The sequence below is a fragment of the Engystomops pustulosus genome, chromosome 7 (genome assembly GCF_040894005.1).
Source record: "Engystomops pustulosus chromosome 7, aEngPut4.maternal, whole genome shotgun sequence".
Classification (NCBI taxonomy): Eukaryota; Metazoa; Chordata; class Amphibia; order Anura; family Leptodactylidae; genus Engystomops; species Engystomops pustulosus.
The window spans coordinates 52,660,988-52,680,242 of record NC_092417.1 but is presented as its reverse complement, the minus strand read 5'-3'; the positions used below and the strand labels follow the sequence as shown (position 1 = coordinate 52,680,242).

The 19,255-nt window shown below is 43.4% G+C and overlaps 1 long non-coding RNA gene across 1 annotated transcript in view; it reads left to right on the top strand.

The window, feature by feature from the left end:
• Positions 1-14,248: 14,248 nt before the first annotated feature.
• The window catches only part of LOC140068770 (uncharacterized), a 22,761-nt gene continuing 17,754 nt past the window's right edge, over positions 14,249-19,255 (top strand). The window contains exons 1-2 of the long non-coding RNA XR_011848552.1: positions 14,249-14,323; positions 15,986-16,160. This is a non-coding gene — a long non-coding RNA (uncharacterized lncRNA). The remainder of the gene's footprint in view (positions 14,324-15,985; positions 16,161-19,255) is intronic.

Genomic DNA, 19,255 nt, shown 5'->3' with positions numbered 1-19,255 from the left:
CAGTAAACAGAGAGCTAGAAAACCAAGAGGAATTGATGCAAAAGTTTATCAAAAAGTAATATAATCTTTCATTACACAAACAGTAATATTTATTTGCTGAAATTGGAGACCAACTTTATGTGCTGAGCATAAATGAGGGCATTTTTCATCCAGGCCTATTAGTGTATAGTATATCTAGCACCAAGTGTGTGCAAACTCACTTTCCAAAGACCGAATGGGTTTGAGTCTCTGGAACTTTTATGTAGGGAAGCTGACCCTTGAAATATCTGTGATGGAAGGCCCTTGTATATCCCACTGTTTACAGTCACATATATTGTTAAAGTAGCTCAAGTTTGATTAAGGTCTCTAATTTCTCTAGTTTGATACAATGGGGCAGATTTATCAAGCAGTCTGAAAGTCAGAATATTTCCAGTTGCCCATGGCAACCAATCACAGCTCAGCTTTCATTTCACAAGTGCTCATGAATATGTTAAAGGGGAGCTGTGATTGGTTGCCATGGGCAATTGGAAATATTCTGACTTTCAGACTGCTTGATAAATCTGCCCCAATATCTCAGCATTTTATCAAAAGACTGCATTTCACAACAGAGTGTCCAAGAAATAATGTTTATAAAGCTTCTCATTGTAGTTTTCTTTAAATATTTTGAGCATAGGAGGGTACTGACATAGAATATAGGACATATTTTATGAATAGATCCCCATGGATATGTTTGACTTGCATGTTGACATATATGCCAAGGACAGGACACTGATACAGTCTTGATGCAGATATATTGTTAAATGAATAATCACTGATGTATAAGGTAATGGTATGGCACATCAAGACAAAATAGGAATAACATTGATCACCTGAAGTAACACATCAAAGTTGTATCTAAAACTATTGGACCCAAATATGGAAAATGAAAAAGGGCCACAAACCTACCACTTGATATATTGGTATTTTTAGATCAATAGGGAATTCTGGGTTATTAGTTTTGCACTTTCTACTCCCCTGAAACAATTCAAAACAGAATCATATCCTTCAAATCCTTCACACCAGATATGTGATGCTTTCTAATATGTTTTTTTAAAGAATTCAATTGTTTTCTATGTGCAGAGACTTTAGAACTATTCTTTAAAGTAGATCCAAATACTCATATTATCTTTGTTAATATTTGGCATAGATGAGGAATTTGCCCACTTAGAGACCACCCAAGAAAATATTTCTCACCTGATGAAAAAAATACCATAAACTTTATTTCAATATGAAACAGTTTAAGTCTAAGTTATCAAATGTTCCACAATGTAGCAATATTTGGCAGTTCACTTCCACATCTTTATATGGAATTAAAGAGTCTTTGAACTTTTGCCTAAGGATAACTGAGATGTATTGTAGTTATTAGTTTCTGGCATGGAGAAGGCATAGTGTAGCTTGTTGACCACCCAAAAAGATATTCTGTCTAATACCTTGTAGATTAAGTCTCTTGTATCTACTTTTATAGATACAATATTATTGTACAATTGTACAATACAGGCAGTTACATACAGGGCTACATACAAGATAGGGTCTGTAGGTTTGTTCTTAAGTTGAATTTGTATGCAAGTTGGAACTGTATATTTTATCATTGTAATCCCAGCCAGAACTTTTTTGGTCTCTGAGACAATTGGATTTAAAAATGTTGGTTTGTTATAAGAATCAGGATTAACCATAAAGCTTCATTACAGACACCTGTGATAACTGTTATCTGTTTATTGTAGCCTAGGACTAAAGTACAGTAAATTACCAACATCCAGAGGTCCGTTTGTAACTAGGGGTCATATGTAAGTTGAGTGTTCTTAAGTAGGGGACCGCCTGTAATAGATTGTACAATATAAGAAATTAAAAGGAAACCCTCAGATGGAGGCATTTTTTAAGATTCGATTTTAGACAGAATCTATTCGGTCCTATCGAATATTGCACCAATAATTCTTTAAATTGCTCTCTAGCCCTCCATGACACAGGGATTCCTTTATTAAAAAACCTCGTAATACATTTCCTTAATTTTTTTCACTGATTTTCAATGATATTTATGGAAGCCTAAAGCAAGCGGTCCAAACAGAAAATATCAGAAACCATCAAAATTCCATTGAAATCAAAGGATATTTTAACAGCTCCCTGGAGGCCTCCATTATTATTTTATATACATAAATAGGTAAAAAATATTTGGATTTGACTTAATGGGGCACATTTAATTACGCAGTCCAGTCGCGATTGTCTGGTGAGGATTCGGGTCTGCCGGAATTCAATAAGGTTGTGAGCCCGATATCCAGCAGGTGTTCACCTTCTTCTTCCTGGTGCATGAAAGTGCGTGATTTTGCGACACAAATCGTTTTTTTAAATTCTTTGTTTTTTCTGAATCCATCAGGTTGTCCGATGCCCACGCCTCCGATTTCTGTCGCGTGAAAGCCGGCGCCGGTGCGCCACAATTCAGAGCGAAACGGAAATATTCGGGAAACCTGAAGAAAGTGCGGCGTTTGGACCCTTAGTAAATGAGCCCCAGTGTCTACGAATAAACTAATAGATTCACTCACTAATGAATGACCCCTATTTAGTTGAATCCATACCTCCAAATATTATGACAAATAAATCCTTTTTCTGGGCAATTCTTATAAAAAGGGGACGAGGGGTGCAAAAGCTGCACCAACGGGCTGCCTCTCAAGCCATGAGTTTGGCTCCGCACCCTGCTGACAGTCATAGACCAATGAGCACTTCCATAACTGTTGCAACATAACTGATGGAAGTTTTTCGTTAGTGCAGGAGGCCGGATAGCGGAGAGTGGAGCTGAGAAGTTCTCACTGCTTCCAGCCAGGTACTCTCCTGCTGCTCCGCTCTGTGTCTGACAACTGACACTGGTTGTATGTGTTGAGGTCAGGACACAAAATAGCAGCCCCAGTGGTACTGGTCAGCTGTACTGCACTGCTACAGGATTCTCTCCTTCTCCTGGCGCAGTTCTACCAGGTTCTAATGCCCGCGCATACAACCAGCACGGGAGACAGAGCAGGGCGACACATGGAGGAGAAATGAAGCTGCAGTGTGGTGCAGGGAAGAGCCAGAAACTGAGAGGATTTATTTGTTTTTTTGTTTGCTCTGGAGTCTCCAGTATTTTTAGTTTTATGTTCTGGGTTCTCCAGTATTGCTGTCTGCTCTGGGGGTCTTCAGTATTTGATTCCTCTGGGAGTCTGCAATGTGGCTTCAGTGATTGTCTGCTCTTGAGGTCTCTAGTATAAGTAGGTTTCTGAGGGTCTCCAATATTTTAAGCCTGCTATGTGGTCTTCAGTACTATTTTTATCTGTTCTCGGGTCTGCACTATTATTGTCTGTTCTGGGAGTTTCCAGTATTAGCAGTTTTATGCTCTGGGGGTCTCCAGTATTGTAAGCCTGCTATGTGGTCTACAGTACTATTATTCTCTGCTCTGGGGTCTACATTATTATTAATTGTGCTGAATGCAGTATTGCTGGGTTACTGGGATGACATTATTTTGATTACTATATAAGACTGGTTACCAAATGTAACTGCCTCTGTGTAGGCAAACCCAACTTTGAATGTACCTCATGATCCTATTTATGTTTTCTTCTTTTATCTATATCTTATATCTGAAAACAAAAAAAAGTAATAAAATAATATTTAAAAAAAAACAGTATGGCCCTTCGACCAATAAATCTTGCTCAATCCTGGTCTGAATCCTTAGCTCAGGAATAGAACAGACATTTAAATGAAATTTCGAAAATGTTATAATTATATGTTTGTGGAGTCTGAGTCCGTCCATTTCATCACGACTCAAACTTGTCTCCGATTTGGACTCTAACCACTGAGTATATGTCTTCAGCCGATTATGGTGCATATGATGGAAAATGTATAATTATCAAATTTAGCATTTCCCATAAGTATCATCCTAACTAGAGATGAGCGAGCACTAAAATGCTCGGGTACTCGTTATTCGAGACGAACTTTTCCCGATGCTCGAGTGCTCGTCTCGAATAACGAGCCCCATTGAAGTCAATGGGAGACTCGAGCATTTTTCAAGGGGACCAAGGCTCTGCACAGGGAAGCTTGGCCAAATACCTGGGAACCTCAGAAAAGGATGGAAACACCACGGAAATGGACAGGAAACAGCAGGGGCAGCATGCATGGATGCCTCTGAGGCTGCTTAATCGCACCATTATGCCAAAACTATGGGCAACAGCATGGCCATGACAGAGTGACAGAATGAAGCTAGATAGCATGTAAAACATCCAATAATTGACCCTGACACTATAGGGGACGGCATGCAGAGGCAGCGGCAGCAGCGGCAGGCTAGAGAGTGGCATGGCGACATACTCTAAATGGACTCAGGCTTCAAACCAATGGGTGGCAGAGAGGAACCAAAGGAGGTGAGCAAGAAGCGCTCAAATAATATCGGTACATGATAAAAGTTTGCCAGTATATTTTGTGGATTACAGAGCAGGGTGGCGACAAAGTTAACATGGAAGCCATGAAAACAACCCAAAATTCTGCCTGACACAGCTCGTTTGATAAGGGGACCATGTATGGAGGCAGTGAACTAGTAGTAGATTAAAGGTGCTGCAGTTAAAACTATGTTAGTTGGATCTTGGCATGGAGCTGGCGCTCCGCTGCCAGGTGAGCTTTCGCCAATCCAAGCCCCTGTCTCTAGGCTACTCCCCAAACAGCACTTCTAAGAACCTTTTGTATAAGATCAAGTGTAGTAGCGTTCTTATAAGTTTGGGATATGGCGGGTGAGGGGAATGTAAACAGATGCGCAAGAAGCGCATGATGCGCATGGAGCTGGCGCTCCGCTGCCAGGCGAGCTTTCGCCAATCCAAGCCCCTGTCTCTAGGCTACTCCTCAAACAGCACTTCTAAGAACCTTTTGTATAAGATCAAGTGTAGTAGCGTTCTTATAAGTTTAGGATATGGCGGGTGAGGGGAATGTAAACAGATGCGCAAGAAGCGCTGAAATAATATTGGTAAATGATAAAAGTTTGCCAGTATATTTTGTGGATAACACAGCAGGGTGGCGACAAAGTTAACAACTTTGATGTGGAACCCATGAAAACAACCCAAATTTCTGCCTGACACACCTCGTTTGATAAGGGGACGATGTATGGAGGCAGCTATATGGACGACTTTTGGAGGTAGCAATGGAGACAACGTGTGGAGGCTGCTATGGAGACAATTTAATTTGGATAGTGCCTGTATGTGGCAGTCCAAAAAAGTTTTCAAACCAGAGGAGCAGGTAGGTGGCCCTCCAGAAAAATGAAATAGATTGAGTGCCTGTATGTGGCAGTCCAAAAAAGTTTTCAAACCAGAGGAGCGGGTAGGTGGCCCTCCAGTAAAATGGAATAGATTGAGTGCCTGTATGTGGCAGTCCAAAAAAGTTTTCAAACCAGAGGAGCAGGTAGGTGGCCCTCCAGTAAAATGGAATAGATTGAGTGCCTGTATGTGGCAGTCCAAAAAAGTTTTCAAACCAGAGGAGCAGGTAGGTGGCCCTCCAGTAAAATGGAATAGATTGAGTGCCTGTATGCGGCAGTCCAAAAAAGTTTTCAAACCAGAGGAGCGGGTAGGTGGCCCTCCAGAAAAATTGAATAGATTGAGTGCCTGTATGCGGCAGTCCAAAAAACTTTTCAAACCAGAGGAGCAGGTAGGTGGCCCTCCAGTAAAATGGAATAGATTGAGTGCCTGTATGTGGCAGTCCAAAAAAGTTTTCAAACCAGAGGAGCAGTTAGGTGGCCCTCCAGTAAAATGAAATAGATTGAGTGCCTGTATGTGGCAGTCCAAAAAAGTTTTCAAACCAGAGGAGCGGGTAGGTGGCCCTCCAGAAAAATTGAATAGATTGAGTGCCTGTATGTGGCATTCCAAAAAACTTTTCAAACCAGAGGAGCAGGTAGGTGGCCCTCCAGTAAAATGGAATAGATTGAGTGCCTGTATGTGGCAGTCCAAAAAAGTTTTCAAACCAGAGGAGCGGGTAGGTGGCCCTCCAGAAAAATTGAATAGATTGAGTGCCTGTATGTGGCACTCCCAAAAATTGTTTAAAACAGAGGACCGGGTAGGTGGCCCTCCAGAAAAATTGAATAGATTGAGTGCCTGCATGTGGCACTCCCAAAAATTTTTTAAAACAGAGGACCGGGTAGGTGGCCCTCCAGAAAAATTAAATGCATAAAGTACTATAGCTAGAGCCAGTGGGCCCTGTCAAAAAATAGCCAGTTTCCTCTGCTTTACTGTACAAAGAGGAGGAGAAGGAGGAAAATGAGGAGGAGGAGGAGTGGATCAATTATTCAGGTTGAGCTTCCTTCACCTGGTGGAGATTGGAAATTATGAGAAATCCATGCTTTATTCATCTTAATAAGCGTCAGCCTGTCAGTGCTGTCAGTCGACAGGCGTGTACGCTTATCGGTGATGATGCCACCAGCTGCACTGAAAACCCGCTCGGACAAGACAGCGGCAGGGCAGGCAAGAACCTCTAAGGCGTACAGCGCCAGTTCGTGCCACATGACCAGCTTTGAAACCCAGTAGTTGTAGGGAGCTGTGTGATCATTTAGGACGATGGTATGGTCAGCTACGTGCTCCCTCACCATCTTTCTGTAAAGATCAGCCCTACTCTGCCGAGACTGGGGACAGGTGACAGTGTCTTGCTGGGGTGACATAAAGCTGGCAAAAGCCTTGTAAAGCGTACCCTTGCCAGTGCTGGACAAGCTGCCTGCTCGCCTACTCTCCCTCGCTACTTGTCCCGCAGAACTATGCACTCTGCCGCTAGCGCTGTCAGAAGGGAAATACTGTTTCAGCTTGTGAACCAGGGCCTGCTGGTATTCATGCATTCTTACACTCCTTTCCTCTCCAGGGATGAGAGTGGAAAGATTTTGCTTGTACCGTGGGTCCAGGAGAGTGAACACCCAGTAATAGGTGCTGGAATAAATTCTTTGAACGCGAGGGTCACGGGATAGGCAGCCTAGCATGAAATCTGCCATATGCGCCAGAGTACCAACGCGTAAGAATTCACTCCCCTCACTGGCCTGACTGTCCATTTCCTCCTCCTCAAACTCCTCCAACTCCTCTTCTTCTGCCCATACACGCTGAACAGTGAAGGACTCAACAATGGTCCCCTCTTGTGTCTCGCCAACATTCTCCTCCTCTTCCTCCTCATCCTCCTCCACCTCCTCCGATATGCGCTGAGAAACAGACCTAAGGGTGCTTTGGCTATCAACAAGGGAATCTTCTTCCCCCGTCTCTTGTGACGAGCGCAAAGCTTCCGACTTCATGCTGATCAGAGAGTTTTTCAACAGGCCAAGCAGCGGGATGGTGAGGCTGATGATGGCGGCATCGCCACTGACCATCTGTGTTGACTCCTCAAAGTTACTGAGCACCTGACAGATATCAGACATCCACGTCCACTCCTCATTGTAGACTTGAGGAAGCTGACTGACCTGACTACCAGTTCTGGTGGAAGTTGACATCTGGCAGTCTACAATGGCTCGGCGCTGCTGGTAAACTCTGGATAACATGGTCAGTGTTGAATTCCACCTCGTGGGCACGTCGCACAACAGTCGGTGAGCGGGCAGTTGGAGGCGGCGCTGCGCTGCCCTGAGAGTGGCAGCATCTGTGCTGGACTTCCTGAAATGCGCACAGATGCGGCGCACCTTCGTGAGCAAATCAGACAGATTGGGGTATGTCTTGAGGAAACGCTGAACTATCAGATTTAACACATGGGCCAGGCATGGCACATGTGTCAGTCTGCCGAGTTGCAGAGCCGCCACCAGGTTACGGCCGTTGTCACACACAACCATGCCTGGCTTCAGGTTCAGCGGTGCCAGCCACAGATCAGTCTGCGCCGTGATGCCCTGTAATAGCTCTTGGGCGGTGTGCCTTTTATCGCCTAGGCTCAGCAGTTTGAGCACCGCCTGCTGTCGCTTAGCGACGGCACTGCTGCTGTGCCTAGAGCTACCGACTGATGGCGCCATGCCCACGGATGGTAATTCGGAGGAGGAGGAGGTGGAGGAGGGGTGGGAGGAGGAGGAGGCATAGTAGGCCTGAAACACCTGGACCGAGGTAGGCCCCGCAATCCTCGGCGTCGGCAGTATATGACCAGCCGCAGGGTCAGACTCGGTCCCAGCCTCCACCAAGTTAACCCAATGTGCCGTCAGCGATATATAGTGGCCCTGCCCGGCAGCACTCGTCCACGTGTCCCTGGTCAGGTGGACCTTGTCAGAAACGGCGTTGATCAGGGCACGGATGATGTTGTCTGACACGTGCTGGTGCAGGGCTGGGACGGCACATCGGGAAAAGTAGTGGCGGCTGGGGACCGAATACCGAGGGGCGGCCGCCGCCATGAGGTTGCGGAAGGCCTCGGTCTCTACTAGCCTATAGGGCAGCATCTCCAGGCTAAGCAATCTGGAGATGTGGACATTAAGGGCTTGGGCGTGCGGGTGGGTTGCACTATATTTGCGTTTCCGCTCCAGCGTCTGGGGTATGGAGAGCTGAACGCTGATGGATGCTGTGGAGGATCGTGGAGGCGACGATGGGGTTTTTGTGGCAGGGTCCTGGGCAGGGGGCTGACTATCAGCTGACACAGGGGAAGGAGCAGTGGTGTGCACGGCCGGAGGTGAACGGGCTTGTTGCCACTGAGTGGGGTGTTTAGCATTCATATGCCTGCGCATACTGGTGGTAGTTAAGCTAGTAGTGGTGGAACCCCTGCTGAGCCTGGTTTGGCAAATGTTGCACACCACAGTCCGTCGGTCATCCGGTGTTTCCTTAAAGAACCTCCAGACTTCTGAAAATCTAGCCCTCGCCGCAAGAGCCCTCGCCACGGGAGCTTCACTAGTTGACACATTTGGCGCTGATGCACCAGCTCTGGCCCTGCCTCTCCGTCTGGCCCCACCACTGCCTCTTCCAACCTGTTCTGGTTGAGGACTCTCCTCTGTCTCAGAAGCACTGTGTTCACCCGGCCTATCAACCCAGCTTGGGTCTGTCACCTCATCATCCTCCGATCCCTCAGTCTGCTCCCCCCTCGGACTTCCTGCCCTGACAACAACTTCCCCACTGTCTGACAACCGTGTCTCCTCATCGTCGGACACCTCTTTAGACACTTCTTCCACTACGTCAAGAAGGTCATCATCACCCACAGACTGCGACTGGTGGAAAACCTGGGCATCGGAAAATTGCTCAGCAGCAACCGGACAAGTGGTTTTTGAGTGTGGGAAGGGTCCAGAAAACAGTTCCTCAGAGTATGCCGGTTCAAATGGCAAATTTTCCTGGGAGGGGGCAGACTGGGGGGGGGGGGGGGGAGGCTGAGGTGCAGGAGCTGGAGGAGTGCCGATTTCGGTGACATGGGTGGACTGCGTGGAAGACTGACTGGTGGACAAATTGCTCGAAGCATTGTCGGCAATCCACGACATCACCTGTTCGCACTGTTCTGGCCTCAACAGTGCTCTACCACGAGTCCCAGTAACTTCAGACATGAACCTAGGGAGTGTAGCTCTGCGGCGTTCCCCTGCTCCCTCATAAGCAGGTGGTGTCTCACCCCGCCCAGGACCACGGCCTCTGACCCCTGCAGTAGTTGGACGCCCACGTCCCCGCCCTCGTCCTCTACCCCTAGCCCTCGGGTTAAACATTTTGAAAATGAGAGCTATAACTTTAATTTTTTTTTAACTTTTTTTTGTGTTTTTTTGTTTTTTTTTGTGTTTTTTAGTTTTTAAAACCAAACGATGCTATCCTATTGCTATGGCTATTTTCTAGCCAAGTATGAAAGCACACTACTATGCCAGATGAGATGACGCTGAGTTATTAAACAAAATAAACGTAAAATAAAAAAGGAAATGGCAGACTGTGCCTAATTGAAATCCAACCCCTAATAAATTTTCCCACTTCGGTCTTTGCAATGGATATGTGCGTCACTAAGCGCAAAACACAGCGGTCGCAAGTCTCACTACAAATTGCTCACAATTTGCTAGTAGATGCACTGCAGCAAGTACAGCCACCAGCAGATCAACCAGAAATCAAATATATATAACGCTACTGTAGGCGTAAGTAAGCCGTTTGGATTCTCCTATAGCTATTTTCTAGCCAAGTATGAAAGCACACTACTATGCCAGATGAGATGACGCTGAGTTATTAAACAAAATAAACGTAAAATAAAAAAGGAAATGGCAGACTGTGCCTAATTGAAATCCAACCCCTAATAAATTTTCCCACTTCGGTCTTTGCAATGGATATGTGCGTCACTAAGCGCAAAACACAGCGGTCGCAAGTCTCACTACAAATTGCTCACAATTGGCTAGTAGATGCACTGCAGCAAGTACAGCCACCAGCAGATCAACCAGAAATCAAATATATATAACGCTACTGTAGGCGTAAGTAAGCCGTTTGGATTCTCCTATGGCTATTTTCTAGCCAAGTATGAAAGCACACTACTATGCAAGATGAGATGACACTGAGTTATTAAAAAAATAAACGTAAAATAAAAAGTAAATGGCAGACTGTGCCTAATTGAAATCAAACCCCTAATAAATTTTCCCACTTTGGTGTTTGAGGTGGATATGTGTGTCACTAAGAGCTAAACACAACGGTAGCAAGTCCCCCTGCAAATTCCTCACAATATGGTACTAGCTGCAAATAAAAAAAAAAAAGTATAACGTTATTGTAGCCCTAAGAAGGGCTGTTGGGTTCTTGGAGAATCACTCCTGCCTAACAGTAAGCTAATAGAACACCCTAACGCTTTCCCTGACCAGCAGCAGCTCTCTCCCTAGCGGCATCCAGACACAGAATGATCCGAGCAGCGCGGGCAGCGGCTAGTCTATCCCAGGGTCACCTGATCTGGCCAGCCAACCACTGCTATCGACGTGTAAGGGTACCACGTCATGCTGGGTGGAGTGCAGAGTCTCCTGGCTTGTGATTGGCTCTGTTTCTGGCCGCCAGAAAGCAAAACGGCGGGAGCTGCCATTTTCTCGAGCGGGCGAAGTATTCGTCCGAGCAACGAGCAGTTTCGAGCACCCTAATGCTCGACCGAGCATCAAGCTCGGACGAGCATGTTCGCTCATCTCTAATCCTAACATTCCAGAATCTATGAAGAGTGTTGAAAAAGTTTAAAATCACGTACAATAACCATAAAAAAATTATGTTGTAAACAATGATTTATTCCACAAGTTTAATTTATTTCTTTCCGGCTCACATAAAAATATAATTGCTGATCAACATATATTTTGACAGCATCAAAAATGAAGTAAACATGTCAAAAAAGCATTGTGTGTGGGATGTTGGGCTGACTAAAGATCATTTGCTAAATAATAGTCTCCATAAATTATTTCTATTTGGCAAATGCAGTGGCAGGTGTAATATGTAACCTCGGTAATCAAAATCTCAGGTTTGCACTTCACAAGTTAATGAGGCACAAAGAAAAATAATTCTTTCACGTCTTTTCACAACTCTCCATCCTGTCATTGTCATTTCCGGATCCATTCTCACATTGACCCCATTAATCTATGATTTCATCATATTTATCTATAGCAAGCAGGAAAGTAACACTTTTAATTACTGAAACTTTTTGATATAAAATTTTGTATTACACTGAAATCAATTTACAATTAAATTACTTTTATTAAAAAGAAACTTTAGACGCGTGAATATAACAATCAAGGTCACAGGGGGTGTGGCTGCGACCAGGCCTGGGGATGGAATGGGCCCGCATCTGTTGCCAGTGAGGGAAGGCTATTGGACATCATACTCAGGGGAGGCTGTCAGATCCTTCATTAGCGAGGGGAGGCTGCTAAACATTTTATTAAGGGGAGGCTGCTGGACATTTCATTAGTGAGGGAGGCTGGTGCTGGACACTTCATTAGTGAGAGGAAGCTGCTGCTAGACTGCTAGACACTTAATTAGTGAGGGGAGTCTTCAGCAGGACACTTCATTAAAGGGGTTGTCCGAGAGTTACGAAAAAAACTATAGGTGGCCGGGAGCGGGCTGCTTAAAACAATAAAGATGTACTTACCTTCCGGTGCCCTCCGGTATCCAGCGCTGCTGTCACTTCGGTCCGGACGCCATGTAAACAAACATTCAGCTTCCAGCCGGCCGTGGCCGGGTACGCCTATGCGTCCCTATACACAGCATTGTGTATGGGGGCCGGAAGGTTGTCGGGTCCGGCCGGAAGCTGAATGCAGCGCTGCTCCGGCGGCCATGTTTGTTTACATGGCACCCAGACCGGAGCGACAGCACCGATAGTTTTTTTCCAAAACTCGGACAACCCCTTTAAGGTGAAGCTGCTGAATACTTCATTAGTGAGGGGAGGTTGCTACTGGACACTTCTTCAGTGAGAGGAGGCTGCTAATGTACATTTCATTAAGAGTGGGCTGCTGCTGCTGAACACTTCATCAGTGAAGGGAGGCTGCTGAACATTTCATTAAAGGGAGGTTGCTGAAAACATCATTAGTGAAGGGAGGTTACTGCTGGACTCTTCATTAGTGAGGGAAGGCTGCTGCTAGACACTTGATTAAAATTAGCATAATTTTAAAAGAGATTTTAGATTTGATTTTTGATTTGATCAAGCTTTATTTTGATGGTAGATTTTCTTTAAAACTGTGCTGGTCACCCACCCAAACTTTTTGGTCAAAGACACCCTTGTTTTAACCATTGATAAAACCATAGTTAAAACCATAATAGTTCATTATTATGACTTTTATTATAATGGAATATAATGGAGAAAAGAGTGTGTTTCATTACCCAGGATTTATGTGCTGTATTTTCCCCTCTATTGAATCTTTTCCGATGTGGTCCATATAACACTTTTTTTAAGCCATTTAACAGTCAGGAATGGGCCCACAAGTGTGTTAAATTATACTGCACTGACGTTTGCATTAGTTTCCTAATAAATGAAGCTTCTGTTTAATAAGTTCATTGCAGCCAACTGTGTCCCCGCACATTTTATGACTCTTTTATACGATTCAGATTATTCTTTCTACATAAGTAACAGGCAAGGAAATATTATATTTACCGTAACAACTAGGAAAAGATAATTTACTAAGTGTCTTCTTCAGGTTTAGAACCATTAAAACCGTGACTTAAGTAGAAGTGGTAATTTAAAGAAGTGGAGGCTGCAGAGTCATTAATTTTTAAAGGCTGGAATAAACTGTCTTCCTCCGTCGTCTCCTATCTAACCTTTCCTCGGCGCTGTTGTCTGCCTTTGGTGTTTATAAATTGTGTGTTTGTCCAGAAATTTATTTTGTGGCGGCCGTTATCTCTGCACCTTGTAGACAATAGACTAGACCGGTTTAGGAATTTTTAAAGGGGTTTGCTAATCCAGCTTAACTAATGGTTCTTGGCACAAGAATATGAAAAACACTTCCAGCCAAGTTCCCTTAAGATCATTAGTTAAGATCAGCCCAAGTGTTATACCCAGAAGAAATGGAAGAGCCACATATTATAAAGGACTTCTTTTTATTTCTTTTCAAATATCTATTTATTGTTTTAGGGAGATTTCTAACAAGCAAATATACAATCAGCATTGTATCAAGTACAAAATCACATCCAAGAAATATAGTTAATAATGTAAAGCAACACAAAACAAATGGCCCTGTGTATACCGTATATACTCAAGTATAAACCAACCTGAGTATATGCCGAGACCCCTAATTTTACCACAAAAAATTGGGAAAACCTATTGACTCGAGTATATGCTGAGGGTGGGAAATGAAAGCCAGCCCCTGTAGTATATAGCCTGACAGTCCCCTGTAGTATATAGCCAGCCCCTATAGTATATAGCCTGCCAGCCCCCTGTAGTATATAGCCCGCCAGCCCCCTGTAGTATTTAGCCTGCCAGCTCCCTGTAGTATATAGCCTGCCAGCAGCCTGTAGTATATAGCCTGCCAGCCTCATGTAATGTATAGCCTGCCAGCTCCCTGTAATGTATAGCCTGCCAGTCCCCTATAATGTATAGCCAGCCCCCTTTAGTATATAGCCTGCCTGCCCCTTGAAGTATATATCCAGTCCTCATTTAGTATATATCACCTGCCAGCCCCCTATAGGGTATAGCTTGCCGTTTAAAAAAATAAACTGACTACTCACCATTACAATGACCCGGGCAGCTCCCCTTCTTTCTTCATGTGCGCAGCAGGTCCACGACAGCTCTGTGGGCATCACCTCTTCTCTCTTCACGTGCGCTGGTGCAGGTCCGCGACAGCTCCGTGCCCACGGCCCGGTGCTCAACTGTGATGTCAGCAACGGCTGTGACATCACAGTTGTGAGCTGGCCAGGCCACGTGCACCGAGTTGTTAACCTACTGCACACATGAAGATAGAAGAGGAACTGCCCAAGTTGTCAGAATGGTGAGTAGTCAGTTCATCTTTTTATATACCCAAGTATAAGCCGAGTGGGGAATTTTCAGCACAAAAATTGTGCTGAAAAACTCGGCTTACACTCGAGTATATACAATTGTCCTTAATAATCTGGAGGGCAATGTCACGGGTGCTCCCGCGACAGTTTATCTGTTATAAGTTCTGCCTCTTCCTGTGACCCTTGCCGGATCTGCAAGTCTTCCCCATGAAGAGAAAGCTCCTGACGTGAGTGGTGTCTCCTGTATTGCTACCTTGGCAGCCACCGCGGGCTAGTCGCACCTGTGGAACGACCTGGTGGTTCCCAACGCAACAAGTCCATCCCGCTTTGCAGCGGGCTCTGGTGAACACCAGGTTTCCACTTAGACGTCGGTCCCAGGTCGGCTAGTACCACCTCCCGTGGTGGTCCTGACAGGCAAAAGGAATAAATGAATAATCATTTTAAAAGACTTTTATTGTTTACTTACTTTATATATGGCAAGACAAATAATTAAATGGAACCCTTACCCTTTAAACAAATATATTAAACAAGCGCTCAAACAACTGATTGATTTGTGGGGGTGTTGAGTGGGATCTACGCCAATTAGATTTTGAGAACCTATTCTTACAATAGCTTTCTACAATTTTTGGTGATGGACTTTTTATGGCAAAAGATATCAGTTTTCTGCAGGAGATTTTAAAAGGCGAGATTTCACCTAAATTATGGAATTTTAGAAAGTATTATTAATGCCATACCTGAGGGAGCTGCAAGTTTAGTGGGGTAAAAACTTGTGACAGTTCCCATTTAAGTACCATAGAACCGGATCATGTGGATACCATAGGATCCTTAAAAAGAGGTTACCCCCATTCATACCCCCAGCCCTATAAAGCCATCCTCCAGCCTCCAGGAATTGCATTGTCAACAAGTAACAAGATAGGGAATAGACATGAAAGTCATGAAAAACTTCAAATAGGAATACAAACAGCATTAGAGGTAATCCTGGTGGAGTGGGGATTGGGCAGAATTCTTTTGATCTTTCCAGTGGGACCCCTCTGTGTTTGACAAAACATTATACTTCTATACAGTAATTTCATTCCATAGCATCTCATGGTTTTCATGTAATAGTAGTACAACAGAGAATAACCACAATAGCTGATGATGTGACTTATAAAAAAAAAACATAAATGTATATTTCCATCACCAGAAAATTCAGATAAAACTTCCCTCTAAAACATCATTTAACCTCTGGGGCTCCATCTTGCAGCTTTGTATATTACCAATAGATCATCGTGGTGCATATTACATGAGATAATATTGTGAATTTTTGTTTTTTTTACCAAATCAGCAGTTTTAAAGACTTGTATCCTATGATATAATTTCTAAATTCTTCTACGTTGTAGTAAAAAGTCAATAAATCTGTGGAATTTTGCAGGGAATGCAAAAAATTCAGGTGAATGTCACATAAACATGCCACGGCTGCTTTACTGTCTTGTTTATAAATTATTATGCGGGATCCCTCTGATTTACAGATTGTTGCACGTGAGCTCCCCGCCTCCTCTACACTTCATTCTCTTTACTTCCCAGGCCTGGGATTTGTAGATTATCTTTGAGTTCCTTCTGCATAATATCATGTTTAATACATCTTGCGTTTTATCTATCTGTTCTTTTATCTACAGCTTCCCCCTGCCATTAATAACTAAGCAGGGACACTCATTATGTTAAGAACAAGAAGGCAGTCTCCTCCTGATAAATAGAGCAGAGATGGTTGAAGACCACACAGACGTGGACAATTGTACTGGGAAAGAGTCTGCACATAAATACAGTATAGAAGTAGTGTTTAGCATTTCTTTGGTAAGTCCAGGCCAAAAGATCTCGTTGTCTATATATACATAAATAGAGTACGTCAAAAATAAAAGGATTGAGACCCTTTAAGACATAGTACTAGTTGCCTAGTACTGGGTGCTCTTCATTAGAGATCCAAGATTTTTGTGGAGACCTTGTTAAGTTTTTCAAAAGATTCCGATTCAGTCTGAATCTAAACAGTCCGAACCAGTTGCTCCAGTCCTCTAATACAGTGGTCCCCAACCTTTTTTTGCCCAGGGGCCGGCTGTAAACATATATTTTCTCCAGGGACCAGTAGGTGGGGGGATACAGTCTGGTTTCTGTTTCATAGCCAAAAATGTAAGTTTGCATGCCCCACATAACTCCCTGTGTGCCTAGCTTATATTGTCCAATTTCCTGAAGAGGCCCCCCCCACCTTCTACTATCCCAGCTGAACTAAAAACAAAAAAAATACTCACCTTCCCTGTTCCCCTGCAGCAGTCTTCTCTTCGCTCACCGTCAATAGAACAGTGCATTTACATGGAAATTAAGTAATGGGAGAGAAGACTGCTGCAGGGGAACGGGGAAGGTGAGTATATTTTCTTTTGTTTGTTTTTACAGAGGTCCAGCGCGGCCTGGAACCAGGTGTTCCATGGCCCGGTCTTGGGCCATGGACCGGTGGTTGGGGAACATTAAAAAACAATCGATGTACATTTTATTGAATCTTTAAGATTTTCCCCTGTACCCCTCCCTAAGCCTCTAACTAGCCGCTATTTTAAAAGATTCATCAGAGGAGAATCAGAAAAGGTTTTAATTTGATTTGTTACCAGAAAGATGCCAGATTCGTACTAAATCTACCAAGCAACAAAGAGATTTGCTCATCTCTAGTCCATTTTAGTTTTAGAGGTAAGGGAATGAGATATCACCCCAGGGATAAGTGAAAGTTGATAAAAGGGGAAATAAATGTCAGGCAATCATGTTGTGAGAACCATACAGAGACCCCAATTTCATCATGGTATGACCGACCACTTTCTGTAAATCAATGATTAAAATTACAATATGCAACAAAGTGTAATATCCACATGTGCCATTTTTGTGATTTATGATTCTGTTGTCTTCAAGAGAGCCTTCGGGTATTTCATTGCTACCTATGCCACGCCTATAGTTGTATCTTAGACACAATGCGGAACATTTATCACGTTCAGGTCTGATTGGTTGCAGACTACGGCGAGTGCGTAGGTGAAGGGCAGGCGGGTCCTGTGCTGGGTCACTCTGTAGCCGGGCATGATGCCCTTCACACCCCTTCATCCCCACTTGGCATAAATGCACACAAGCCCTGATAAGTGTTCCTCCATAAGTTTCTATGCAATCACTGTGTTTCAATAAGTGCTGTTTATACATACTGGCCCACATTTATAGGTACAGATTGTCTGTTGAGTGTGCAGAGGGCGCCAGATTCATGAATTCTTCATGAATCTGGCGCCTCCTGTACTGCTCTGACTTTTTTTGGTGCACTTTTAACATAGCGGGTGCGACACAATACTGTCAGACACTGCATGATAAATATGGCACATGGTCAGACTGTGCCCTGGAACGTCCCTTTCAGAGCACAATTTTGTGTCGCTTCGGGTATAGTGCAGCCGTGTTGCGGACACTTTATAAATACCTATGCAAGCAGTTTGTACTGAAAAGAATGTGCAAAAACAGACAGAAAACTGGAGCAGGGGCTTTAATAAATGTGGGCCAGTGTACGATCACTGGAAAAAGTTGCGTAGCTGAGCTATTAAATATCGAATACTCAACTTTTATAATGAAAGTCAATGGGGAACATGTTTATTATAGTTTTTTCTTTAATGTATAAATTAAGACATTTGGCAGGTCTTTTTTGCACCTTATGTATGATCACGTCTTTTTTTTGGTGATACATGTTTAGTTTTGCTTTTTTTTAGACGTTTTGGGGCAAATGTATAAAATCCATATGGACACAAGCCACGTGAGGGGGCTATATACTGGAGTTGACACTGCTGTCATTTTTTTAATGTGCAAAATTTGAAACATTTAAGACATGTGAAATAATTTACAATTTACATGTTAAAACAGGGTCCTTGAGAAAATCCTTCCTCTGCACCTGCCCTGGACCAGGTGCAGATTTGCGCTTAAAAAGTCGCAAATATAAGCAAAAAAGTGATACATAAATGAAAAGTGGCACGGAACATATGCAAAATAAAGATACATAAGGCAAACGACAGCAAACGACAGCAAAAGTAAAAAAAAACAAAAACAAAGGTCTCAAAAATAAGACAATTAAACTTGCAGAAATAAAGATATATTTCTCCCAATATCCTGCTGTTTGGCATTAAACCACATACAAACTCTATAATTACATTCTAGTAGAAAAGCACAATAGTCAACAGACGGAACTAAATAAAGAGAAAAATAACATAAAACAAGATTCACAAGATTAAGAATTTACATATAAATGATTAAGCTCAACACAACCTAATATATACCGTATATCATTTAGATAAAATAACACATCAATCCATAGTTACTGTCCAAAAACTGTGATATGTTTTCAAATATGCAATAACAAGCTGGAAGGAGAACAGGAGAGAATAACATAACTAAGACTGAATCTTCACAATAAATAGAGCGTCGGTGCTCCTTCTTCTCCTCCTAACCTCCCATATGTCCTCATTAGAGACAGTCTAGCAGAGAGCTGCAGGATGGACACAATAAATACTATACAGAGTAAAGAAAGAGCAACACAAGTTAAATGAGATAAAAAGTAAAGCAAATAGCAGAAATAGACACATTCAGTATCCCGATGTGGTGCATAAAATATAGGCCATGCATCATTATGAGCTCAGCTTAGTATATGAGGCCCTTCAGTCTGGGGTGATTCACTGCACATACTGACACAATAACATCAAGTCCTAAGGGGCAAAAACTTACAGATGGAGGGGCTCACTATGAAAAAGTCGGATTTGATTTATGAAGATGCCCCCTTAGTATTCTTCTATTCTTGACCAATTATACTTAAAGTATTAAGTTAAAAGGATGCAGAATAAAAATACCATTTTCATGCTTCTGACTGATGGTAAAGATACCTGATGATCCAGAAT